Here is a 27,999-nt window from a genome sequence, read left to right as displayed (position 1 = left end):
AGGGACTTCTTGCTTAGCCCATGAACGGCAGGAAAGAACAGTTTTAACAAAACAGGATTTAATTCGATTTTAATGTGAGGTTTAAAAGCATAGTTTTGCAAAGGCATTGCTGAAGTCCCAATGTAGAGGAGCAATGAGCTTAGTGGGAATGAAACTATAACCTGAAAGTGGCACTCAATATATGGAAAATGGATCTGAGGCAAATGCCTATTCCTTTCCTCAATGGCATGTTCATGTGCAGTCCATAAGAACAGGCATGTCTTTGCTTACCTTCCTTTCTGCACTGCGTGCTAATCCTGTTCTTCCTCTGCACCTCCTTCTTGCACAGTTCTTTTTCTTGTGATTGAGGAAGGCAGTGCTCATCCAGCACCTGATCAGATGGATATGGAGAAAAGGCTCAGCCCTCCTGGATCCTGGGGCTGCTGCCTCTGCCCTGTGAAGTGATGGATGGGCACCGGGTTGTGTTAGCCTGGGGGATCAGAGGAGGCCATGGACAAAGAGCTGCTGATGAGATAAGGATGCCCCATTGCAACAGCAGGTCACCAAAGCACAAGACCAAACCCTGATGCAAGTGGGTCACGTTGGTTCTTTTGGCCACTGCATGTCCCCAGCTGTGGCAGTGTGCCCAGCAGTGCACAGGGGCAGCAGCACAATGGCCGGATGTGGCTGACCAGCAGTGGGTGTAGGTGGCTTGATGCAAACCCATCACTGCTGGGTAATGGGTTGTGGGGAGATCTGTATGCCGGGACAGCAAGACAGGTGATTGCTCTCATGTCTTGCTCTCTAAACCCTTCATCACACATGTTCCCATCTTTAGGACATTCTCTAGAAGCTGTATAGATCTTAATATTGTGACTAAAGAATGTCTGAGGTGGGCCATGATTCAGGTTTGTGTTTGGCTGAGGCAGATGTGTGGCCAGCTCTATGAATGGGCTCTACAGCTCCAGTGAGAGCCTCGGCAGTGAGAAGGGTCGTACCCCTGGTGCTCCCTGCCCAGTGTTTTGGGTCCATCACCCCACCAGGACTTGCTGTTCTGATAGGCACTGCTGGGAGAGAGAGCCCCACACAGCCTCTGCTGAGAGCCCAGAGCAGGGAAGAACAGAAAGGAACTTGGCCAGCTCCTCGTGCCAGCTGAGAAAGCAAAGGCTGTCAGAAGATGAGCAGCCAAGGTCCAAAATGGGCCATGCAGGTGCTAAATCTGTGTCCTGGTGTGAGACCCAGGTGGGCTGGGGGACCATGGCGTGTGTGTCCCCATCTCCCATGGCGTGCTGCAAGCCACTGCCTCGCGCATCTTCAAGGCTGTGCCAGTTGGGTTGTCGCCCAGTTCCTGCTGAGTTTCCAGCAGATCACTAATTTGGGAAAGAAAGCTGCAGTCTGGCAGGCTGCTATTGAAAGAGGTTTCTGAAATAGGGGATATTAGGAAATATCATTATGTATCTTGCGGCCATGTGCTAAGCAGGAACGGTTTTTCAAATAACTACCCGGACAACTCAAAAGACGTGATGAACTGCAAATGACCCGCAGAGCCCATTGTTTGTACTAGCTGGTGAAAAAGCCACGCTGAATGAGGCAGGGCTGTCAGGCCATGTCTGAAAACAATGCTGCTTGAGGAGGTGATGAGCAAAGGGGGGGAGGAGGCCTTTTCACCCCATGACCTGCTGCAGCCAAGCTGGGGTGTCTCAGGCGACAGGTTGAAAAGCACAGCAAAGCCACAGAGTCCCCAGCCTCAAACTGCCTTCGTGTGAGAGCAAGTTTGCACCGTTGCACCATGCCTTCGAACTCTGAGCGGACACACCAGCATCGCAGAGGCTCAACTGGAAGCACGTGCTTCGGCCCCATCCATCATCCAGGCTGAAGTATGGATGAGGGGGGCTAACCCTTCAGTAAGTGTCAGCCGTAGGAAATATGACTTATCTTAAAGAAATGAATCATGTTTCAGCAAATGCTTCCTGCAGAAATATTTTTCTCACAAGCTTTGTTTGGGGTTTTGGCAGATCTGGAGCTGCTGGCGTTAGCAAAAGCAGTCCCTCCCGCCCACTGTTCCCTGGGCTTGAAGAGGGATTAAGGAATAAAGGCAGAGGGTATGTGGAAGGCTAAATTCATCACCACTTTTTCTCTGCGTAGCAGCAGGATGTGCAGCTTAAAGGCAAATATCAAAGATCCCCAGGTAAAGTCAAGGGGAGTTGTATGCTTGGCTGTGCTGGGCACTCAGCTTGCAGATCTGCCTTTATGGCCTTGTAAAAATTCCTGTCAGGTGCTGATGTTTGTAGGGAATCAACCCCCAGCTCCCCTACTAACCTGAGAGCATTTTGGTAGGGGTGGCAAGGCAAATCTCCTGGTCTCATTTCATAATAATGGGGTTTACTTAAAAACAACAACAACGAAAAAGGAAGCTATTAAAGAAAAAGCTCTTTGGCAATGTTCCTGTCTGCCTGCAGGGTGAGAGCACAATTTACAGATGTCCTTTGGGACCCCGGTTCAGGAGGGGAGGGAGGAAAAAGTCCATCTTGGTTCTGGAGAACCTCAGACTTTTTCTTCCCAGTGTCAGAGAATATTTCATGGGAAGGCAATTTCATTGCCCTGCCTGGTAGGCTCTCCAGTCATTTTAAAATAGACCCGTAGACCCACAGGGGAATAAAGACTTTAAAAGATCCATTTGCTCCCAGTCATTTTACACAGTAACCCAAGCTGAAGTGAAAGATCTTTATTTAAATATGAATTAAGCTCCAACCTTACCCTTTACTGCCTTATTTTCCTTTGAGGTTTACTTTGATATTATTTCAAAGTCTTGAAGCTAACAAAATGCTGGCCAATATTTAAAGTGACAGGAGAGTTCTGGAAAAAGATTTAGAAGGCAACTAAAGTCTCTCAGTGCAAGACTCTGCAACAAGACAGGAAATCATAAAAGGGCTGAGTGCACTTCGCCATGCTCAGAACAAATTCTGAGTGTACAAAGGCAAGTGGAATGGCATCAAAACCACAAAAAGCATCAAGATACAGCTGAAAAGTCTACATCAGCTTGAATTATTGCATTTGAAATGCGATAGTGGGTGGTGCTTGCTTCTCATTGGGGTTTAGGAGAACAGCTATGGTTGCTGATTTGGTGCTAGAAGTGGGAAGTGTTAAAAGATGAGGCAAAAACTCATGATATTTAGCACATTGTGAAGACAGCATGTCTTGATGAAGAAACGGGTTGTATGAGAGGGTCCTCTGCTGTGCTTGACCTTTCCTTTTGCCTTCCTTGGTTTCCAGCAGTCCATCTGATGCAGAAGCAGCTTCTGGAAGGGCTTTTTTTGCCTGAAGACGAAGAAGTTCCCCAAGGAAGGGGTCCGCTCCTGCCAATCATGTCTGTACTGCAATATGAGTTATACTGAGCAGGGATCACAGAATCATGGAACCATAGAATGGCTTGGTTTGGAAGGGACCTTAAAGACCACCCAGTTCCAACCCCTATCACAGGCTGGTCGCCCCCCATCAGATCAGCCTGCCCAGGGTCCCACGTAACCTGGCCTTGAAGATGGGATGACCAATTGTGATGCATTGCTCCCCATACCTGGCTGGGCTACTTTAGTGATGATGCTTTCCCATGGGAACACACCACTACCAGCATCATGGTGGCCTTTGCATTTCAGTGTGGTCGATGAACTGCCAAAGGGACAACAGCCTGCCTGTGTCACCAGGGTGTTGAAGAATATCTTCTGAAGGTCAGATGTTTGGATGATGGGGATGAGCTGAGCAGATCTCACTGGGGTAAATATTTTATTTCAGTGTGTGCATACAGAGAGAGAATTGAGAGTCTAGAGGATGACTTCAGTTTTTCTCTTAATCAGGGATGCAGTTATGGCTTCTCAGAGGTTAGAAAGTGAGTTTCAATGCCTGGTGAAGGCACTGCCAAGTCCCAGTGGAAGACAGCGAGTTTCTCCTTGGTGACATGCAATATTAGTTCTGGAGAAGTTCTCAGATAACAGCACTTCACATTTCTTGTGATTTCTGCATCTGAGTTTTATCTTTGTTTAACCCCAAATAAGGCCCTGTCACTGTGCTTCAAAGCAGCCCTTCCATTCTCTTGCAGAAGTGAATAGGAGCATATTTTTATCCTGATCTTATAGCTGGCTTTGTATGGATGCCTGTGAAGCCTCATGGGCTCTCTCTTCTCCCAGTTCTGGTGTATGTTGCTGTAGCTGAAGTCTCTGCCAAGATGGTGCTAACCGTCACAGACTGACTACCTCCTGTAGCCATCATCTTTTAAGGGGAGTTGAATTCTCATCCCATAGATGGTGCCTGGGTGGTCCCAGCCAAGCGAGGACTCCCAAGTTTGCAAACTATCCCTGGGAAGAATTGCCAGCGCTTTTCCCTCCCTGGCTCCTCCTTGCTGTCAGCGGCTGCATGAAAATGGGTGGCCTGGGGGGAGGCCGTGGAGAGGAGGGATCTCAAAGGGGGACTCTGAGCTTGGATTTGTTTTGGGTTGTTTGTTTTGGGTTGGTTTGTTGTTGTTGTTGTTCACTTGGCCTGGAGCTCTAGCTGTAAAGTGGCTGTGAATGGCAGATGAAAACTCTTCTTCCCTTTTGCAAATGGGAGCTTTGGCAACTCCTAGTTGATTTGGTACTGAGTTAAAAAATGGCACTCTTTGCATCGGGACCTCATGTGTTCCAAGATCAGCCAGGACCAGCCAGGTTTGTCTCCAAGTTTGGAGGAGTCACTGTTTTGAGTATCTGTTATGTGTGGTTGAACCTGGTGCATTGGGGGTTGTGGTTTCATTCCCTTTTGCACAGGAGAGTCTGTCCCTGCCCTCAGTCTCTCACAGAGCCTTGGGGTTTCATGGACGGATGGGATTGTGAAGGGCAAATTCAGTCACAGTGTGAGGAGTGGTGTGCACTAGTGCAAAAGCTGATGCATATTAAAATAAATAAATAAATAAATAAATAAATAAGTCTTAATGTGCTGTACATGACAACACAGCTGCAGTTTTAGGATCTGGATTTTACCTTGTCTATGGCTGCTTCCTAACAGCCCCACCGTGCTGGTCACGAGCTGCACGTTGTAAAAGAGTAGCTCGTCTTTTCAGCAGTTGATTGAAACGTGTCTCCTTATCCATCAATTCAAATGTCTTCTGTTAAAATGTGATATTCAGACAGTTCACAGCTCTCAAATTAGCTTGACATCTTGGTGCATAAACCTCTCATCTGAGCTCCACAGCACTGTTGTTTTTTCGTCTGACAAGAATCATAGAATCATTAATGTTGGGAAAGACCTTCCTGTTCATCTAGGTCAATTGTCCATCACCACCATGCCCACCAAACCATGTCCCTAAGTACCACATCTCCAGGGGAGGTTGAGGTTGGATATTAGGACAAGTTGCTCAGGAGGAGTGGTAATGCAGTGGCACAGGCTGCACAGGGCCGTGGTGGAGTCACCATCCCTGGAGGTATTCAAGAAATGTGGAGATGTGGCTCTGAGGGATGTGGTCAGTGGGCATGGTGGGGATGGGCTGGTGGTTGAACTAGATGATCTTAGAGGTCTTTTCCAACCTTAATTATTTTGTAATTGTATGATTCTATGTTTCTTGAGCACCTCCAGGTACATTGACTCCACCACTTCCCTGGGTACCGCGTTCTAATGTTTCACCCCTCATCTGGAGAAGAAATTTTTCCTGATGTCCAATCTCAACCTTCCCTAGTGCAAGTTAAGGCCATTACTTCTTTCTACCACTAGTTACCTGGGAGAACAAGTTTACATAGCTACTTCTTTTTCTGCCTGAAAATAAAAATATTTTACTCTAGCACCCTGAATTTATTTCTGGGTTCCACATTTACCTCTCCATGGCCATTGAACTACAGAAACGTTGACTAACTCCAGAATTCGTTGAAGAGGGAACCAACTGGTGCTTGTGAGCATTTATTGTCACTATTCATCTATCACTGTCCGCTACTGCACTTTGCAGGGGTAAGGAGATGCTTTGGTCTGCCATTACATGTCCTTGCATGCATGATGTTGGAGGACAAAGTTCAGCAGCCCTGATCCTGGGTAAACATTCCTGGGTAAGGAAGGCACATGGCAACCACAATGGCACTGCTGTGGTTGCATACATCTCATCTGTGGCTTGGCAATGTCTTAGGGACATGGTTAGTGGGCATGGTGGTGATGGGTTGACAGTTGGACTTGGAGATCTTAGAGGTCTTTTCTAATCTTAATGATACTATGGTTCTGTGACTAGCAGGTTTGACCTGCCAGCTCCCTCCTGGTTCTGATCATGTCTTGGGAAAGCAAAGCAGCACAACAGACTCTTCTGACAATCTGAATGGGGCTGAAGTGATATTTAGGTGTCTATACTTTGATTGTGCCTCACCTTGTGGTGAAATCAGTTTGGCACAATTTGCAGCATCATTAAAGATTCACAACAATGCAAAAACTAAAACATACCCACAGGAAAAAATACTGCTTGCCATATGACACGCAGTGTCAGATGACATCTGTTAAACTCACCTTCTTAAATGGCACTTTGGGCTCTGCTGGGACAAAATACTCAGACTGAGATGTCACTTCAGCATGTGTATGCCCAAGAGTCTGACAGGGCTCTGTGAACCAGAGGAGGAAGGCTGGTGAGCACCAGCAGAGCCCATTGGTCTTTGGTCCCAGGGTGAAAGGTGAGGTGAAAGGAGGAGCAGAGCAGCAACCCTGGGTGACCACTGCTGTGGTGCAGCTATGAATTTTTCCCCATCTTCTGTGAATTATGAATCTCTTCTGGACACAATATGCAGCCCATAAATGAGTGGGAATTCCAAGGCTGAGCAGCTCAACTGCATCCCATCTACATAAAAGTCAAAGAATCATAGCATAGCTTGGGTTGGAAAGGACCTCAGAGATCATCTAGTTCCAATCCCTGCCATGGGCAAGGTTGCCAACCAGCAGATCATGCAGTAGATCAGGTTGGCCAGGGCTCCGTCCAGCTTGGCCTCGAATACCTCCGGGGATGGAACATCCATAACTCATCTATTACAAAGAGTTCTGTGGAAAGGCAGAAAGTTTTCTCTGAAAAGGTGCAGTTTGCAACAAGCAGTGTGTCAAGGCGTGAGCCCCTCGCACAGTGCTTGCAGCCACCATGCTGCACCAGGGTTTGCAGGATGCATGCTGTGCCCATTGCCTGCTACCTTGGAAATGGAAGTTAGCTGAACTGATGAGTGCTGAAACATTGGTGGGGTGCAAAGAAGGGCTTCTGCTTGGAGCTGTGCAGTCAGAACATAAATCAAATACCCTCAGTAGCTGCATGACATCTTTATTTTTACTGGCAAGAGAAGCAGTATACACAGCGACATTGCAGTCTCTTAGCTCGTTAAAAATATCTCAATAAATAAAACAAATAAGCAACATATACACTGGAACAGAAAATGGAAAAAAAAAAAAAAGTAGGGGGTCAGGAGCGGTAGCAAATCATGGAGCAATAAGGAAGAGGCAGTAGAGTGTGGAGGGCAGTCTGTAATCCAGGCTGTACTTGAAACAAATCATGCAGGGAGCTGGGGGACATGGTGGCCTTTTTAGCTCCTTTTTTTGTGTGTGTGTGTTTTTTCTTTTTTTTAATTTTTCTGTGAGCCTTGGTCCAGTTTTGACATTACTGTACAACAAATCAGGTTTTGAGAACAAAAAAGAATACAGCACAAAAAGAATACAGCTAAGGGGAAGTAAGATCCGAACCCAAAGATTTCTCATAAATGTGTTCCTGAATTAAGATTTTTTTTTTTTTTCAGCAAGGAGAAAAGAAAAAAAAAAAAGAACTAAAACCAAACACCCAGACAAACACACACACAAAACCCAACAACGACGAACTATCAGGAATGTTGCTTCTCGCTTCTCTGTGATCAGTCACTTGGAGAGATGGTGCGAAGGTTCAGGCCCATAGCTTTGGTGCTGGCTCCTGCTCAGTCTAAGTGCTCTGCAAGAGTTCAGAGTGAGGGAGGTCAAGAGGGGGTCTTTTGGACCAGTTTACTTGAGGTCGTTAAGGTTTCAGAAGCTACAAACTTGGATACGTCCCAATTCCACTTCAGTCTCAGACACTGGACAGTCTAGAGAGAGGGGGGGGAAAAGAAGGGAAAATAAATACACTGAATACAGGATGTGAGATGCACGGTGTTGCATAAGTTCTTTTCCTTTGCAAATGAAAGAAGCGCTTCTGAAGAACCCCAAGCCAACCCTGGGGCAGGCGGTGTAGGGCACATGGTTAATCTGGCAGCAGATCCAGTGCACCAGGAATAGCTCTCATGGCCTCTCAGACAAGCAAAACAGTGAGACTAAATGCTCAACATGAGTGCTGCTTCCAATTGTTGCTGCATTTAGCACTGTGGTCCCACCAACACCCGAGGCATGCTTCAGCAATCCCACCCACGGTGACTCTCAGCTCCTCCTGCAAAACCAGGCAGGCCGTGCTGGAAGCAAATGTGTTTTCTTTCCATTCTGGGGTAACACACTTATGTAAGAGCCAGGAACATCCAAAGAAAGAAAGAAGCCGACATAAACCTAACAATTCATTTGGCTTTTGGTTATAATACGAGTGTACAGTCTACTAAACCCATAGGCAGGAAAACCCCCTATGCTTACAGCAGCTCCTCCAGCCCCAAGGGCTGTGATGCTCAGCCCCTTATCCACACGGCTCCTAGTGAACTTACACATCGCCACTCCTCTGCTCTGCTCTCAGAGATCTGGCAAGGTGCAGCTGCATGTCACAGAGCCCCATTACCTGCAGGGCTGCCTGTGGTCTGCAGCAACCTGCTGCTGCTCGTTTGCAGGCTGGTGGGACAAAGCCTGTGCCCATGGGACGTCCCATCTAACCTGGGGGAGGGATGGCTTTTCATGCAGGCTGCAGGCGCTGTCTCCAGAAAGCCACCTCAGCTCATATATCAAAAAGCAGATGTAATTATTTCCTCACTAAGGAAAGCTTCCATTTAGCTTATTTCCTTTCCTTTCCTTCTCAAAATTATTAATTATCTAATTACAACCACATTCTGCAGCCAAGCTCAGGACTTGACAGGCTTCCCAGGACCGCTTGGGAAAGCTGAACTGCTTGGGGTGTGCAAGTGGCAGTGGTTTGCATGTGTGCATATCCTGTGGATGGCAGACTGGCCCCTTCCTAATGCTCACACTACTGCAGCCCCAGCTAGAGGGCATGCAGGGGCGCTGAATGTGATAGAAAACAAAAGGAGGAGGAGGACACTTTGTCTCCTTTGGCTCTGATTCACAGACTGGACGTGGTCACATATTCCTGGACAGCGAATGCCAAAAGAACTCACAGCCTACGTATCTCTTGGGAGCAACCCTCCCATGCTGTTGTTGTGGGTTATTTTTTCTGCAGTGCAAAGTTAGCAGATCAGACCAAGCAGCAGGCAATCTCTTATCAGGTGTATGCAATGCACTTGAGTGACCAGAAGGGCTGGAGCCAGGATCCACCCTTTCCCAGACCTCATTTAAGGGTTGGCAGTGGAGGTGAGGGCATCTCTTGTTGGAGATCCCTGTGTACCTGAGGCCTTCCAAAAGTAAGCAGTTCTTTTCCTTCTTTTTCTTATCTGTGGCTGCAGTATTTGGGCTCCTTCTCATTTGCTGTAGCCAAAGACTTTGCCACCCTGCTATTATCATCTCATTATAGCATTACACAAGCTGAGTTTCATCTGGTGTTGCAGTGGATCCAGCTGAAGGACAGGAGCACAGGCCATATTGTTTTCTTTTTAATCCAAGGAAAAAATAGTATGCCATCTCACGTGGCAGTGCTGCCATGGGACACTTTCACAAGCAAATAACAAGTCAAATGCTGACTGTTCCTTCCTTCATTTTGCTGTCCCCCCCTCCCATCTTGTGCGTGAGTCTGTGATTTGGATTTGCGTTTGTATGTGTGAGACCCTATCTGAAGTCTTACATCTCACTAATGCTTCATGGACCCCATGATGGGAAACACAAGAGCAGGTGATCAAACAAGTCTGAAAGCATAGGAAAGGTAACAGGAGAGTGTGCTCATCCACTTGCACTGTGAGGGACTTGCTTTGGTGGTGGGATGAGTGGAAGCATTCATGGCAGGCAGAGAAGCAGTGAGATGAGTCATATCTGCACTGATCCCCTCCCAGGCAGTGCCTTGTGCCTGTGTACCCACCAACTGGTTCTGGCCTCCCATAGCAGATTTCATTGAGATGGGACAGATTTTCTTCCTGGCATGGCACTAAGATGGTGGGGTAGGGGAGCTGGACCTTGCAGAGCTCAGTTTTAATCCCAGCTCACTCAGGTTCGCCTATGTAATTGCTTTCTCTTCATGTGCTTTGGTTTCCCTGAATGGGAAATTGCTGTACATCCTTGCCTCTCTTTACATGTAGGCACATAGGCTGGAATTAACTAGTGCCCATAAAGCAGCTTGTGATTCTTCAACTGAAAGGCATAACATTACACAACAGCTATGCATGGTTACAGTGTCTGGACTGAGATGGTACACAGCGAAGGCCTCTGCTGAACATCACTTCCATGAGTTTTGCTATCCCACAACATATAACACAAAATATAGCTGCTATGCACTGCAGACCCAGTGCAGTATTTGTTATGACACAGGCTGCCATTCAGTGAACTGAGGACATGCTGCTTTTTATTTTAATTTCCTTTAGACCATTCCCTAGCCCAAGAATACAGAATGGAAACCACAGCAGCTGGGAGCTGCAGGTTTGATGTAAGGTAGCATGAACAGGGCCTTGGTTGGAGGAAATTTTTGATCAGGTCCCTAAGGTCTTCACTTATATAGCATTAGGGTTGGGTTTGGTTACAAGGGATTGAAATAATTTCCATAACACAGCCAAGAATGCAAAAGCAGTAGGAATCACTGGAAAAACCTTTATGCATTTGTGTACATATATATAGAAAAGGATGATTTTTTGATCTAGTTTTAAAGTTGGGAATGCCAAAAATGGCTTTGCAATCAGCACCTGCCTTCTCTCATTCCATGTGACTTTCAGCCAGCCAAAACTCCACCAGGAGGGCCCCAGCCCAGCCTGGGGCCATGTGTGCCCTATCCCTTTCTTTGTGCTCTAGCCATGCTGGGAGAGGGCAGTGAGGGACAGATGAGAGGCACAAATAGTGGCGTGGTGCAGGAAATGCCATCTGCTTGCCCTGCACCACCAGGTACTGGTCTTGGCAGCCACTGAGAAGTTAATAGACTGTTTCATTCACCTTTCATCTCAAGAAAGTGAAAAGCATCATGGGTCAAAGCTGAGGCCTCAGACCTGCTCGGTGTGCTGGTGCAAGGTATGATGCCTGTGCCCCTGGGTTGGTGATGCTGCCTCTGGAGGGGGTGCAGCTTCTGACTGAGCATCCTTTGCTGCTGAATGGGGCTTGAATTGCAATTGTGAGTTTCTTACAAGTGACATCAGCAGGCACACATCTAACCGGCCCTGCATGCAGCTGCACAAGTCTTGACTTACCAGGTTACATGGTGTCCCAGCTGCAATGCCTATTCGGCACAGCCTCCACTACTGCATTTTTGACTCCTTTGAAATCTCCCTACCCAGAGTGTGCCTGCTCTTTAAGCATCCTCAGAACATTCATTTTTAATGGGACGTTAACTTGAAAGTTTGTTTTCTGACAGACTCTGGTGGTTTAGAGCTGGATGTGGTTTTTCTGCTAGGTGACTGGTGAGCAAGAGGGCTGCCTGGAGTCATGAGGTAGGGCTTGAGCAAAGCATGCAGTGATGCTGGACACAAGTGACAAAAGAACTCTGCAGTCTTCCTCTGTAGAACACACGTGCCAAGGAAGCAAATGTTGAACTAGCCTGTGAGAGCACCAAACAAACCCTGATAGAGTTCCCCATAATCTCAAAACTCATCCTCCCAACATGAGAGTTAATGGAAGAGATAAATATAGGGAAACCTGCAACAAAAATCTATTCTCCTGCCCAAGGAAAGGCTGCATGGCCCCCATCCCCACGTGTCATGTGTTCCTTTCTCCACCTTCTGTTGGCAGTAGGATATTATGGGGTGAATGGGGAAGAAGAAATCCCCTCCTGGATTGCCTGTGCCTGGAGGTAACACCTAAGCAAGACTGGGCAAGCATTTTAGACAGTGACCTGTCCAGTCATTGTTACCCAGGTGTGTATTTTCAGGATTGGAGACTCTCTGTTTATTCATAAAGAGAAGATGAAATGTGATGTAGCCAAATTATTCTGGAGAAGTTCTACCACTGGGTTCAAACACTGCTTGGTTACAACACAAAAGGAGATGCTCTTGCTCTGGAAGATCAGTGCCGATGGAAACATTTTGCTAAGTAGCAGCTGCCCTTAATAATTTTTCAAAACAAATAAATGTGGCTGGATGGGTTATTGCATTATTTCATAGCTCCAGTATGCCCACCCGCCACAGCAGCACTGCGTGCACGCTGCCCCATAGGCACGTTGAGGATGGGGAGAACAACAGCAAACAATGCAAAACGTGACATGGGATGCATGTGTCCATGCCCATGCCTTTGGAGAGAAAAGGTCAGCATGAGCTGATGTGAATTTTTGAAATGCCAAAGCAAGCTGCTCCAGAAATCGGGCTGGAGGGGAAGACAGATCTCAACGCCTTGACTTTCAGGCTGGAAAGCCTAAATTTGGGCTACTTCTGGCCATGAAAACAGCTATTAAAGCCTACATGGCCACTTGAAGTGCGGAGGTCTGAGATACCCAGGAGGGTCCTGCTAGGGACACAGCCTAACCTAGCAGGGATTACCACCACCAAGAGCTGGGACCTCAGATACAGTGAGTAAGGCTGATCTCAAACACCCATCCTAACCCTTAACCTTGCTCATTCCTGAGCTTTGTGAACTATGGGCCACCACTTCTAGCTCTCTTGGGAATAATAGCTTCAAAAAAGCATATTGCAAGCATCAATGACGTATGCCTGGTCAGGTCTGTAAGCTTTGCCTTCCAGCCTCCTGTTTTTTATCTGTTCATATCTTTCTGAAGCTTGTGCTGCTTGAACTGAAACTTTTCCATGCCTGAAGGTGATTCTTCTTCTTGTTATTGTTTTTGTTGTCTGTAGGCTAGGCAAAAAATAGTCCAGCTGTTTCGGAGCAAATGGAGAGTGGAAAACAGCCATGCTCCAAAATGCTAAGAGCTTCCTCATGACTGCTGGTGATGGGTGGGAGGCTGGCAGGCAGCATGGGGTGGGAGGCTGGCAGGCAGCATGCAAATTGCCCAGTTTGGAAAGCAGTGTCCCACCTGGACCTGGAGGAAACACACAGTGCGAGTGTCTTTGATCCGAGGCAAGAGGAATGGGGATTTTTTTCTTTCTTTCTTTCTTTTTTATTTATTTTTTTGCTTAGATTTTATCATATGTTTGCTAAACCTGCTGGAGAGAGGTGTTAGGGTGGAGGCAAGGTGCTGCCTGCCAGGAGCCTCGTGGCCAGCGCATTGGGACATACACAGGTAAACCAGATATCTGATGCTCTCAGGATGAAGCAAAACACATAGCTGTCTCCTTGTTTCTATTGCTCCTGCAGATTAGGAAAGCCAGAAAGGATCAAAGGTGGGCTGCAAGCAGTGGTTTGCAGATGAAAACTGCTCTGATTTCCTGTCGTGTAGGGTGAAAGCAGGGGAGAAAAGCCCATAACCAGCTCAAACTCTCAATGCAGGACTCATTTTCAAAGCAGGGGCTCTCTTCTAGCTTCCCTGATGGTAGCTCTACAGCCTGCAGATGGTGCCAGGCCTTTCTGAGTGTCCCTCGCTGCCCACCACAGGCTGAACCTGCTCCTGGAGTGTGAGTGGGCTGCATAAATGCCCATGGTGGAACCTGTTAACCTAATGCTGTTAACCTCCTTCGTTCTAGGCAATGACTCCATAGCTGGTAGCCTATCGCCAGTGTCCAGAGTAGCCTAGGCCTCTCCACCCCTGCTACTCAGGGCCCATGCACCACTGAAGTGAGCCCTTCCCTTGTGCACCATGTCCATCACGGCCACTCCTAGGTGAAATAGAGGATTCCTAATAGTTTTAACTACTGTTGACTACTGAAGACCATATAGAGTGGCCTGCAACAGACCTATGTCCTGTGGACTGGAAAGAGGGTGCTGGGGTTTTGGTTTGTTCCCTACCTGGGTAAAGGGACCCATACCATACCATGAGGTGCTGTTCTGATGGTGCTGACAGCTGGCTTGAGGGACAACAGAAGAATTTTCACAGGCAATTTTGAAAAAGAATTTTCATCTGTGCAATTTCCATGCCGATATTTCTATGTGTAACTTGGGTCATATGGGCTAAAACCAACATCAAAACACACTGGATTTTTAAACTGAATTCTTCAGTTCTTGAGGTGTGGTTATGAGTCTGTGTAGAGATGGGAAACCCGTATCTGTACATACAGTGTCCATATTTATGCACAGTTGATATGTGGTATTGTTGTAGTAAAGTTTAAGGAAGAGAGGATCTACACAAACCTATGCCTCACATCATTAGATGTGTCTGTACCAAAGGGATATTCTCAAATCATCTTACAGAGCTGTCAGCAGCCCCCAGAGACAAAGTAGACAGTAGTCTATATTTAAAATATTTTTTGTCATTTAGATGGTTCAAAAATGCAACCTTTCAGGAAAAATGTCACAGCAGTGTCAAGAGCTTTGTCACCAGGCAATTGTGTGTTGCCCTTTGTGAGAAAAACCAGCATGTGGCAATCCCAGAGAAGGCTTGAGAGTCTTATTTCGGGAAGCCAGTTTGCTCATAGAACAATGTCAGGAAGGGTCCCTCTGCTGCTCGACCTCAGGGCTGCTGGGTGTGGAGAATGGGACAACTGTTTGAGGTGGAAAAGCAATGTTTAGGCTGTGTCCTCAAGTATATCTACTTTACTGCCCACAGAGCTGTCCAGGAATCCATCCCAAAATGGTGTAATAGTCCTTGAGATGCCCCATCTGCAGTACAAGGGTTTGGGGCCTTCTTTCTGAACACAACTGGAGGCAAACAGCAGAAGACAGGAACAAAGGGTAAACTAAGGCACAAATCAATGGCACTTGTGAGCAGTTAGGTCATTTGACAGGCTGTTTCCCATCAGAAAAAGGCTAAAAGATGGGTATAGAGTGTAAGTTGCCATTGCCCTGGTGGCTCTCTGCCCTCCAGGGAGCATGGGTCCTTGTAGCTGCAGCACTGTCTCCTATGCTGGCAAAAGCTGACCTTGAATGGAGTGAGACCAATTGCACGACTGTCTCTAATGCAGCATGCAAGTACAGCCCTCACAGAAAAGGCACAAGGGCTGGCCTGCAAGACTTCAGAGGAGAGGAAGCAGTGGAGAAAGGAATTCAGATAATTGTGTACATGCAGTGAGGGGAGAAGGACAAAATCAGATCTAATGCTGCGGGTACGGACAGACTGAAACCAGATACCTTGGCTTGTGTTTTTCTGCCTTTGCTGGTATGAACTCTTATCAACCATCCGCTCTTGAAGTCTCCCAGATGAAGGAAAGCCACAATTATGTGCATCTTACAGCTGGGAAACCATTTAAAAACATATCCTTCGCAGTTGTTCATTCCCAAGCCGCAGGGCCCCCCTTGCTCTCTCTAACCGTACCCCCACCTCAAGAGCCTATCAATGTCTAGAGGAAAGCCTCTAATCTAATTTACCCCAGACTTTCCAGACCTTGCAGGATTTGTCTGCCCATGGCTGGTCCAAGAGAAAATACCCTCCCTGTGTCCCACAGCTCCCTGGTTTGGTATCAAGAGTGTGACTAACTGTTTGACAGGGAGGTGGAAAAAGCAAGCGTACAGCCTGTCTGGAAGGAGATTTAATCCTTTTCATCCTCCTCTCCCCAAGCCTGCTTCTGTCTCACCAGCCCAGCTTGCCCACTGCTAAGAAAAGCCGAAGGCTTGCTCACACCTCACTGTTCATGGTGAAAGATCCTAAAGATGCAACACCAAAAAGCAAGCCCACAACCCTGGGCCCTCCAGTGCCCCCTAAATAACCTTCATTAATTCTTTTTTTCTTCTCACTCTCCTGCAGAATGGCTCTTTTGTACCTGTGGTTACCTACCTCAATAGGCATTATCTACACCAGGGCTTGTGGTCCCAGTAGAGCTGCCAACACAGTAAGTCCACTTTTACAGTACTGCAAAGTATTTGTCTGTGTTTGTCTTTCTAGTTTGTGGAATAGTTTCAATTAAACAAAGAGAAAGAAAGAATTGAACAAAATACAGAAAGTACTTTAATAGCTAGCAAGACACCATTGGTTTGCATGGATCTAGTGAAGTTCATGCTGTAGTTTTTATTAAAAGAAGCTGCATTTATTACTTGTATGTTAATGTATAAGCCATAGGTTTATCTATTAATGTGTTATATCAGCAGTCAATTGGCTGCCTTTTGAATGCCCCATAATTTACAGTTTGGGCATCCATCGTGCAGTTGTCCTTCTTGCCCCCAGTTTTTACTTAAAGTCAGAAAGTAAGATTTCCATGTTCAGGTGCACTGCTGCTAGGCTGAGCTCTCTGGGGTAAAAGAAACATCTCCATCTCTCACAAACAAGCATAACACCTGTGCATGCTCTGATCTCAAAGTTCCCTTAGCTCCTGTTCAACTTCCCTTCCATCTCCAGCCATTTATCACTTAAGTACGCTCTATCTTTACCACTTAAAATCATACAAACTCATGGGCTCAACCACTTCCAGCAGAAAAATCTTTCTCCTTGGGATCTCAGAGCACTTAGAGAAAGGCACATCTTCATCATTTTGGCCAGCGGCTGATTTTTTTAGCCCAGATAAAACCGGTTGCCTGGGGTTGGCCCGTCAACAGGGAGGACAAGTGAGGGCTCTGCAATGAAGTGTTTTGCTGCTGGGGCTCTCAGGGTTTCTGCGTTATGTCCTGCCTCTCTGCAGCAACCTCCTGGCAGTCAGTGTGTTTGCTCCAAGGTGCTGCATCCCCCCCTTGCCAGAAAAGAGAAGGAAAAATAAAAGCTTTAAACAGGAAAGAGTCCCCCAAAGGAACAGTTCTCCCAGCCCTGCACTCCTCCACAGTCCAAGCCTTGGCCTCTCCGGGGCAATGGGGTTCATCGCAGCTGGAGGAGGAGGTAGGTTTGTGGGAGCCCCTTGTTAAAATCTTGGCAGTACATCACTGAAAGCGCTGCTAGAAATTGCCAAAAGCCGGAAGCTGTTAATGAGCAGTTGGAGCAGGAAAAAGCAGAGCTGTTTCGACATTTGAAAGAACCGTGTAAGCTCTGTCCTCAGCTCTGCCCAGCTGCCTCGTGGGTGGCTCTGAACAGTGAGCGCTTGGGGACACCACCAGCATCTCCTGACTCATACAAAGGCCCATGGTGCAAGGGGCAAGGGATAGCCAGGGGCCACCTCCAGCCCTCCTGGATGATGCTGCAGCAAAGCCCATGTCCACACTGCCTTCCTTGGCTCCTCTCTGCTCCCCTCCCCGTGGACACTCAGACACAAGCCTGGCTTTGCATCGGAAAGGTGTGGAATAGAGAGAGGAACAGGGAGGGGGAGAAGGCAGGAAATGAGATTTTCTTCTTGGGCAGATCCACTAATACAAGTAGGGATGGGTAGGGAGGTAGCATAGACACACATTGTCCTTAAACAATGGCTTTGAAGCTGATGAAGTTTGTGCAGTCGAGTGCAAATGAGTGCAGTATTTTTCACTGCCTCTGCTTTTTGAGCCTCTCTGATCCTCCAGCCTCGAGGCCTTCCAGATCAATATGGGTTTCAACTGCTAGCCCATAAGCAGTGCCAGGCAGGCGTTTTGTTCTCCCTGCCTGAAACACACACCTACTGCATGCTTGGGCCAGCCAGATCAGTGCTGAAATGATGGAAATACACTGCACAGAAATCAGATAGAAAGGTGAAGTGGTCAGGCACGAGCCATATATTTCTATTGGGATGCTCGCAGCAACAGACTCGTGCAATGCCTATCCTATCCAGCTTGCAAACTAGGGCTTAGTATGCTTTGGGACACAGCTGCATGACCTGTTGTCACAGTTTGTTGACACAGCTATGATGACCGGCCACATATATGTGCTAAGCTGTACGCAAAGTAAAATATATCATGTTCTGGTAGGCTGGTTGAGAATATCGGGGTGGAAAATATCAGTAGATGCAAATCCCTCCTTGCTTTTGGAAATATGTGGAGCTGTGGCTACGGGCAGCTTGGGCTGCACGCAGCATGGTATGCAGCATGCTCTGACAGTGCTGGTGGTCAGAGTGAATGCCTCTGGTCCCTCTCTACACAACACGGGCTGTAAAAACACCTCCTGCCTCCATCCCATTTTGGAAAAGCAAAGAATATTGGACAAAGGGAAGCATTTTCTCCTCCCCTCTCCACTCCTGCCAAAACAACAGAAATTCTAGGAAAAACACCTACTCCAAGAATAAATATATACATCTGCAGCTTTATTCTTCTTCCAAGGGAACTCTTTTGGGGCTCAGCCAGCACCTTCCCTGCTCTCCTCCTCTCTCCTGTGTGCAGCATATATTCCGCTGCAGTCTGCAAACTTCCTCAGTGACAGCATCTCCACGGGGAGGAGAAAGTGTCTTTTTTGGTTCAGGGACATTGGAGCAAGCCTTGCAGCCTCCATAGGTAGCCAAGCACAGAGGACTACTCTCTGCTTTTTATTCATCAGTGCAGCATAAAGACCACGTACAAGTACTTAACAACACTGCCTCCTAAGAGTAAATCAGCAAGCGGGTGACAGCAGCTATCCATTACAACTAACTCAACTAATTCCACTGGTGGCTTAATGCCAGTGGTATTAACAACAATGAAAACCCCACCAGGAACATCTCTGGTTCAAACTCCTTATTAAATATATAGAATAAAAACTTGGGTCACCCACTAAAAAGCAGAAAGAGTTTGCATAAAATCAATGGCCTTCTGCGCGCTCCTGCGAACAATCTGCAGGACAGGTAAGATTTCCTTATGAACTCGAGATGCTTTTTAATATTTGATACAGTTCCTGACAAATAGCAGCCGAAACACCTGTATGCCAGATGTGCACAGCTGTTCGTGTGCTGTTGCTGATCAATCTTCAGATTGCATCACGTTCCAGATGCCTGACTTCAGAAACGCTTGGAAGGCAGAGCTGGAGCGAGCCAACTGCAAGCTTAGGCATTTCTTCTTCCTGAGTGCCTTCTCTGCACGCGATGCTGAGCCCTTTTTTGTCACCTTGACCTATGTGACATTGTCTCAGAGCAAATGAGGGGCACCTCCAGCCAGCCAGCTGGGAAGGGGTGTTGTCATCCTTTAGCCATGGGTAACATCTGTGCATGGGTAATGTGCTGGGAAGGTGGGCTACATATCGCTCACCCTGTGTTTCTACCACCTAAGACCAAAAAAAAAAACCCATCAATATCAGTCTTTGAAGAGGTTTGTTTTGGTGTTTCTTCACACTGTAGCACAAGGCACAGCTTCAGTGTCTCCCTACAGCCACACGTGTGTCTGTATGGGAATGTGTGCATGTTGCTGTGAAAGTAAAGTCCTTTTAGTTTTCAGTGGATCCATTCCCCACTAGGACAGCACTTGTTCCTGTAACACCAGGAAGCAAAACTGCGCCTGCCCTGAGGGAAACTTGGGGATGACTGCTGCAAAAAGATGTGCTTTTTTGGGTGGTTTGTTTTTTGCATTTGAAGTGGGGGTTTGGAGTGCAGCAAAGTCTCCCCTTTGCTGCATGGAGCTGCATTCTCCCTACACAACTGGCGGTTCAATCTGATGCCAGGACAGATTCCCTGAAGCTGAGGAGATTTCACTCTCATATTTTATACTGAGGATCTCTACAGAGCATTGCAGAAAATCTGCAGGATTTCCCCATCTCCTTGCCCAGCAAGCTCCCTGCCATTATACCTGGGTTTTATCAGAGCCAAGACTTACATCCCAGACCACGTTCCCAAATATTTGCAGAGGAAAGAGTGCTGCTTTGGCATCCCCTCCCTCGCATGAGGCAGTGTTTGAAGAATGTGCCCTCGCTCACCACACCCTGGTCCCTGAAGTCGGCAACCACAGTTGCAGTGTTTCCCACTGCAGCAGGTGCAGGGTTTTGATAACCACCCAGACTCTGAGTAACGGTGGTGATTCAGTATGTGTGTGTTACTAATCTCCCAGGATTTTTGGACGGGATTGTACCAGGCCAGGTCTCCATCTGGGATTAATCAGCGCAGCTTCATTGAAGTCAAGGGGCCAAATTCTCACTCAGAATAAACCAGTTTAACTCCACTGCAGTCAATAAAGCCACTCTGATCTTTTTTATAGCAAGAATAGTCCAACTCTTTAAAATATGTGGGGTTACTGGGTGTTGCCCTCGTGCAGAGGGAGTTGCACTTTATATACCAAACACTCCTGCCATGGATAAAAGTTCTTGACATCGAATAAGGCACTCCAGCAGTGATGCTAACCATGACATGCCTCAGACAGCCATCAGGTCACGTGCAGGGTGGGGGTGAGCAGAGCTCACTGAATGCCACCATCAGCCTCAGGGCAGGAGCCCCACTGCAGAACGGGTCAGCTGCACTCACTTATGAACACCCCATAAATGGCTGTCCCCGTGCTTGGGGAGTGACTGTCATGACTTCGAATGCATGTCCTGGTAGAGCACAGCTTGCTTTGCACTCATGATTTGCTAGTGCCAGAGGCTATTTTTTGCTGCCTTAGGGGATCCAACAGCTACATTAACACGCTCATAAGCCTGGCAAGAGCCCTCATCTGTTGTGCATCACTACTACATCAGTTCTTACAGCATTTGCTGCATGTAGAACCCTTTCCGTCACCGCTGCAGTTTTTGCCTTCCAGACAGATGTCACTGTCAAAGCTTAAAACCAGCCCTCTAGACCTCATTCTTCAACCTTGTCCCCATGTGCTGCTCTTCTTTCTCCCTGGTGTTTATAAACAAGCCTGACATCTCCTTTCTTCTACCCTATCTCCTTGCCAGCCTCTTCACAAGGCTCACGTATCAGTGAGCTGGGAGTGAACACCAAAGGTGGCATATTCTGATTGCCATCTACCAGCTTTCTATGTTGCTATTTCAATTTCAAGTTTCCACAGATAAGCTATCCTGCAGACACTTTAAAGCTCTCTTCACAGTTTTCCACCACGCATCTGAAGTTTCTGGCTTGGAGAGGAGAAATAGGAAGCTAATCGTTCACTTACTGCTTCTTATGAAGGTGAACAAACATTCTCACTCCAAGTTCAAACTTCTGGAGGAAGAAGCAAGCAGAGAGGAAACTTCTCTGCTTAAGAAGCAATTTGACTGTAAAAAAAAAAAAAAAAGAAAAGAAAAGAAAAGAAAAAAAGGAAAAGAAAAAAAAAGAAAGCCAGCTTGTCCTTAGCTTGCCTTCATTTAGTAAAGCATTCGATCACATGCCTGATTTCTAACCGAGTGCCTCTAGCCCCCATGACTTCAGCAGTATTTAGCACATGCACTGAGGATGTGTCATGTGCCTTGCTGAGTCAGAACAGCCTAACAAATGACTACCAAGAATTTGAATTGTACGTAACACGAACACACAAGTCTATAAAAAGCCCTGGAAAAATGGTTTACACGATCTTTTCCAGTCTGTCATTGTGCAGAAGGCAGATGTACATTTCCTTGACTCTACTTGCCAGGGTTTTTGGATTTGGGTAATTATATGAATGGGTTAAGTCAACATTTTCAACCAAATTGCTGTGTGGATGACTCAGCTCAACGCCAGCTGGCTGGTCTTGTTTAGGTTTGCCAGCTGCAAGCCGGACTTGTCTGAGCCTTTGAATCTGAACCCTGCTAGTTTCCTACTGAGCTAATAACCCATATTACTGTGGTACTGATGCAGTCTCCTTTCTGGGGGAGGGAGAGCAGCTCTCTGCATCTGTTCAAAACAAAGGCTTTGTGCTCTGACTTTGGCAGTGCTGTTCCTCTCCATATTTCACAAGCCAAGCTGCCCTAGGATGTGCAGACTGTGAGTCCTAGGGCGTGCAGACCTGAGCTAAGCCTATTCTCCCCTAAATCAGGGACTTTCCCTGAAAATGCCGATCACATGTTTCTCATCTGACTTGCCTGCCTTTGCAACTGGTGCTGAACAGCTTTTCCGCTCTATACAATCAAGTTTTACACACAGCTTGTGTTTTCAGTGCAGGAAAATGTTTCCTTCAGTTTCATATATACAGAATGGTTTGTGAAGGGTGGGGGAGGCTGCACATTCAGTCCGGCAGCAGAAGTGAGAAATCAGACTGAATGAAAGGATGGTATGAGGAAATAATGGTCAATCTCTGCGTAGAGAAATGTGTAGGCATGCTCCTACACACATATGATACTCTATTTAAACTTACATAGTTTACACCGTACTGTAGGTACGGAGGAGCACAAGGTGTTCGTAGTAACTTTACTCCTCTGCACTTCTCAGGAGTTAAAGATGCTTTTTGCAGCTATGGTGGAGTGCAGCCATAGGGATACCACAGAGGTCTGTGCGTTCAGCAGGACTCTTGGTATAACCATAGTTAGAATGGGAAGGAGTTCACAAGTTTCCCCTACCCACACTGAGTGCTTCAGCCAGGAAGGATAAAGACATTTATAAAGACATATACCCAGAGAAATGAAAGTGGTAACTCATTACTTGTGCCGTATCTACCAACTGGGGAGGTGTCCTCAGACTAGGGGAGCTGTGGGGCCACGGTCGTGTCCAGGAAGTGCATGCTTGCACCCTACAGGAAGCTTAACCTGACATCCCACACAAATTGGCTGAGCAAAGTGATCTCTGCCCTCTCTTTACTTATTTATATTTTTAGTTGACTGCATAATCTGGCCCTCTAGAAAGTCCCTTCAGGAGGTCACACAGCTGAAATAATAGCTAATGATTTTTTAAAAATGATTGGAGAGTTATTAAATACCTTCTTCTTCCTTTCCTTCCCTCCCCTCGGTCCCTCTTTAGCAAACACTCCTGAGTCATTCCATTGGAGTGCTGGAAAAGCATCCTGATGGATGTGAAGGAAGATACTCTTCTTCACGTGTTTGCATGTTGCCCCCAAAATGGGTACTGCTGAGATAAGGAAGCTAGCTGAAATGAGCACTACCACAGCAACCCCAGGCACTATACAGAATTGCTGCCTTCGCTTTTCCTTCCAACAACGTATCTCCCTGCTCCAATCACTTCACTTGCCTGCTTTGTCTCTGGCCATGGGATGCACTTAAGTCCAGGGGATGGGGCTGTCAGGTTTCTCCAGTACAAACCAGTGGAACCACTTCCATTTATGCTCCATTAACCAAAGGAGGAGTTGGCCTTATTGCTTTCACTGGAGCTGTGCTTGGTTACACAAGCTAGACTGTGACTGTAGCAATTGATGGTCTGTGTCTGTCTGGGGAGAACACATGCATGCACTCAGCTTTGGAGACTCCCTGAGTGACCAGGGGATCACCTCTGATACAATCAGCACAATCCCACTTCTAGGAGACCAGAGTGGGGTTGAGGCCCCGGTAAGCTGTCTTGTTGGCTGAGGATTGCTCCTGGGCATGAGACAGCCAAGGGGGATGCTTGTGTGCTGCCTTTCCAGGAAAGGGAACTATGATCTGGCCCAGGCACCAGAGGATTGCTTAAGGTGGTAGATGAAGCAGCTTTGCTCTCCGCTGATCTGGGAAAGGGCTAAAAATGCTTGGGTGCTGCTTCTGGTCTATAGCATCTCCATGTACCAGGTTCTTCTCTCTAGGGCAGAAATAGTAATGCTGCCCTGCCCATGTGGAGCAAAGGTTTGTGTTCAGACAACAAAGCATTCCAGTATTACAGGGAGCTATACTGGTGGGAAGTCTTCTTTGTTTGCGGATGCAGGGAAGTAGTGGTTGATATCTGTGGAGATGGCCTCGGGATACTGCAGCAACAGGACATACATAGGGTCTGCTCTGTACCAGCTTATGACTTCTCCTGGACTGCCAGTTGTACACCTAAAAACGTGCAAATGTTGCTTAATCCCTCTCCATCTTGGTCTTGCACGTTGCAGCTTAAAGAAGCTTTTCAAAGGGATTGAAACCGCTATTAAATATCAAGAATCTCAGGCGTGAACATAGGGTGGTATTTTCTAAAGGGCTGAGGAAATTCAGTGCTCTTCAAACAAAAAAACATCAACTCTGGAGGGGCCCTACACTTCTTAACCTCACCTTCCCGTTCCAGTCTGTCCGTCAGAATGTGTTACTTCCCTAATAACAGGCCAGAGGAAAGTGACAGTGGCTATCTGAAGGACGACTTCTGTTGGGTGCTCTGGTGTGGAGTGGGCACCTGCACACAGTGAGGATGAGATATTCTTTTCATGTTCCAATTTGGTTGTGTTTGGTCATGTTGGTCCTTTCCTTTGCTGACCGGACACCACAGCCTATGTAGCGAGGCAGCTATCTGCCCTGGGAGCAGGCTCCTCACGTTAGCCTGGTGCCTGCTCAGTCTTAGCCTCCCTCTGTGACACAGCCCAGTCCAAACTGCTCTTTTTTCCTCTCGGCTCATCCCTGGTCCTCAGGGCCCCCTGCTTCCTCTGCTCGTGGCCTCCCGGGCTCCTCCTGCCCTGCTACTCCCTCAGCTCTCCTTGCTCCATCACTTGCTGTGGCCGAGATGAGAGCAGAGGAGATGAGAGCAGAGGAGATGAGCCCTGCTCTCAGTTCACATTCCTCCAGCTTTGCTTCGTGTTGTGCCTTCACCCAGTCTGGGGCTCTTTGCTGGTGCTCAGGTTCAATAGCAGCAACAGATGTGTGAGCACATAGGCTCCAGCAGCTCTCTGTAACCTCACTGATTGCATTTCCTCCTTCCCCAGAACAGCGTGAAATCCTCCTCCTGTGTGATGGGTCCTGCCTCAAAGGAAGCTGACAACAGCTCCCTGGAACCTCATGCCCTGGGAATGGCTCCTATCCCACCACCACTGTCACCTGCTCTGGTTACACTGCAAAAAGGTGAAGGTCTTTCCTGAGATCTCACTGCATTTTTCAAGAAGAGCTGCAGCAAGAATGTGGATCCCAGTTTTGTGTCTGCTTGTTCAGACAAATACCAGTGTCTGAGGATCTACATCAACAGGTAGATAGGGATAGGGAGGGGAGGGTACAGAAATGCATCTCTGAAAATGCCCACAATTTAGGAACACTCCTGACTCAACAACATCTGGAATGCAAAACAATCTCGTTCTTTCCTGCTTTCCTTACTGCACCAGAAACCTCTCTTGCTGTTACCACACCAAACCTTAACTCTACCTTACTGGCATTTTCTTGAAGTCCCCTGCTGACCAAAATGGTCTTTTTTAAATGCATCTCCATTTCCACACAATCTCAGGTAATTTGCCAACCACAGCGCAGCATCCTCTGACTTACAGCACGTCTAAATAGTCAATGAAAGTCTGATTTATGCTACAAATGCTTGCTCATCAATTTTCATTTAGGTCCTTGCAACTGTTGGGACTATAAAGCCCTCTTACTTCCCCTGGTGACTCTGCATGGCTTTGCAGCAATTCTGCTTTAACTGAGTCCTTGGGATGGCTCTGGCCCAGATGAACTCCTCGATATCCTCGTGTAGAATTCTCCCGATGGTACCCTGAGATCAGCAGATGCTGGCCTTTCTCTAAACTCCCACTCAGTGCCTCAAATCCCAGGGAATGCTCTCCTTCCGCTGATACACCCTGTGCTTTGAAGGCAGAAATAGAGACATTCAGCAAGATTGCAGGGGTTTGCATGATTCAGCTGCAGGGCTTCCTATAGCCAAAGTAAGAGCACCTCAATGCACACACAGCCTTCTGCAGAGCTTCAATGGCACCAATGCACACACATCCTGCATGCACAGTAAGACCTCTGCTATGCCTGCCGTGCAGCTAATTCTCTGGTAGGTCTGTGAGCCTGCATGCTACGCCTGTTTGCAATTATGCAGCATGCTTTTTTTCCCGAGTTACACACCTCAGACATGTTTTACACTCAACCTAGGGCTTCCAGACCCCCAGAAAGAAACAACTAAACTGCCAGTGGGCAGACAATTTGAGACTGTACTGGATGTTCCTCATTGAGTCCATGCAGCTGCAGGTGCAAACTGCTCTCCCCTACAGAGTGGGTGCCCTTGCCTCTTGGACTGAAGTTTTACGACTGACTTCAGCAGAAGCATAGTTTGGACTGTATTTCCTTTTCTTTTGTTCCCCGTTGTGCCCTAAGCTCCAATCTCAACAGTCTCCTTATGCTCATTTGGGACATGGTTGCTTGCGTGCACTGCTCTCTGCGTCCTGGAACCATTCCCAGGGAGCAGCACAGCCTTCATGCACTGTGTTCTTTGTTATCAGCTCAGCTAATGCATGTGCCTATCTCTCTGCCCTCTGTGTCTGCTCCTCTTTCTTCCCCCCTCCCCTTCATCCGTAGATCACTCATTTTGGGTTGCTTTTGCTACTAACCGCACCACAGACTGTTGCTTTTCTGACTCTGGAGAGGGTATTTTTGTTCTCGTTTATTTGTTTGGCTGGCCAGAATGCAAAAGGTTAAACATTTTGGAGAACTTTGTTCTGTATTTACTGCTGAGGTAGGTTTCTAAATCAACAGTAGGTCGCGTATTGGAGTGACTCACAGCACTGCTTAACCTCTTTACTTCCGTTTTGTCCCTCTCTTAATCTGAAGAGCACATCTGCAATTTAGATCTCTGAGAGAGGAGCTGTGAAATGCATACAAATTGCTGTAGATAGGCTTCTCAGAACCGCCCCAGCGCAGAGCCGTTTTCCATTTGGCAGCAGTTGGGTCCCCCTGGGATGCAAAAAAGCACCTAAAAATACAAGGGAGTGGATGGATAATCCATGCAGAGGGGAGGACGGGCTGCTGGGGGCACGGGGCAGGCAGCAGTGCCCAACCCAGGGCTTGACTCCATTAGAACCGGCATCCTGCTGTGTGTGAGTCCCTTCCCTGCCTACACACTGCATGCAGAGCTCCTGTCTTATAGGGGAGGCTGGCAGGCAACAGAGGCAACAGAAAGCATTAGCATTGCTTTGCAGAGGTGAAAACGCAGGCACCAAGCATTAACAAAAATTACACAGGCAAGTTGTATCTGAACCAAGAGTAGGTTTGGCTTTTACCCTCGATGACCAGAGCCCAAGCACCTTGGGGCACAGATGTGCACAGCTCACACCAAAAGCAGCATCACAAAATGGGATAGAGCCAGAGCAGATGGGTGAGGGGGCTCTTTCACTCACTTCCATCTCTGTAATCCACTGTCTTGTAGGACACCACCTCTACCTGCAGCTAAGCATAGGTTTACAGGCACAACCTTCAGCTGCAAGGCTCCGAATGTGCTTTCCTGTTGTTCAGACCACAAATTGCAACATTTAGCATGCTACAGATTTTCACTAAAGGAAGTATTGCACAGCAGGGCCAGTCCAGAGTGATCTTTCAAAATATTGATTATTTATTGACACGGATGTCTATAGTAAAGAATTGAATTAAACCCATGCTTGTTTTGTCTGGAGCTGGTCTTAAATCTCCTACTGAGATGAGAGGATAGTACAGATCTTATAACATACATAGAGAAACACACCAGCGCTATGGAAATAATGAGATTTTTAACAACACCAGCAGAAATGCAGATTTTCTATATAGGAAGAGTGCATTAAAGGGCCTCAGTGCTAGCTGGTTGGTACACAACAAAAATGTTACTTCCAAGAGTGTGAGCTACAGCATTTGCAGTACAGCTTGTCTGTGCCTGCTGCACTGATCCACCAAATGACTCTGAACAGAAGCTTCTATGCAGCGTCAGCAAACACTGCTTAGAGCATCCCCTTGCAAGGCAAAACATCTCACCCCGAGTTGCACGGCTGGGAAAGCAGCAAACAGCCTCTGGTGCCATTTGGTACCCCGACCCTGAGCTAAACAACCTATAGGACTGCACTGATGCCTGCTGCAGCATCCTCATTGCTTTGCATAGTGAGGATGCCTCTGTTTTGCTCTCTGTTAGGTGTGCCCTTGGGATGCAATCTGTGGTCCACCTTGCTCTTTCATGCAGTGCATCCTGCCCTCTAGTGCCAGCAGATGCTGAGCCAGCAAGGGACTGGGGTCTGTGCTGTTCAACTGTGCTATCACACACCTCTCTGAGC

The 27,999-nt window shown here is 47.3% G+C and overlaps 1 protein-coding gene across 3 annotated transcripts in view; it reads right to left on the bottom strand.

Moving 5' to 3' along the window:
• Positions 1–7,256: 7,256 nt before the first annotated feature.
• Positions 7,257–27,999, bottom strand: part of TWIST2 (twist family bHLH transcription factor 2) — a 30,424-nt gene continuing 9,681 nt past the window's right edge. Inside the window, exons 2-3 of one of the 3 annotated variants that reach the window (XR_006939788.1) lie at positions 8,014–8,057; positions 7,258–7,927 (exon numbers count right to left, since the gene is read on the bottom strand). The gene's annotated coding sequence lies outside the window, so the exon portion shown is untranslated. Of the gene's footprint in view, positions 8,058–27,999 lie in introns of all 3 variants that reach the window. The other 2 variants (NM_204679.2, XM_015289113.4) reach the window with 2 other exon arrangements.

Source organism: Gallus gallus, chromosome 7, assembly GCF_016699485.2.
Source record: "Gallus gallus isolate bGalGal1 chromosome 7, bGalGal1.mat.broiler.GRCg7b, whole genome shotgun sequence".
NCBI lineage: Eukaryota > Metazoa > Chordata > Aves > Galliformes > Phasianidae > Gallus > Gallus gallus.
The sequence above is the reverse complement of the archived record's forward strand: the minus strand, read 5'-3'. Positions and strand labels throughout refer to the sequence as shown.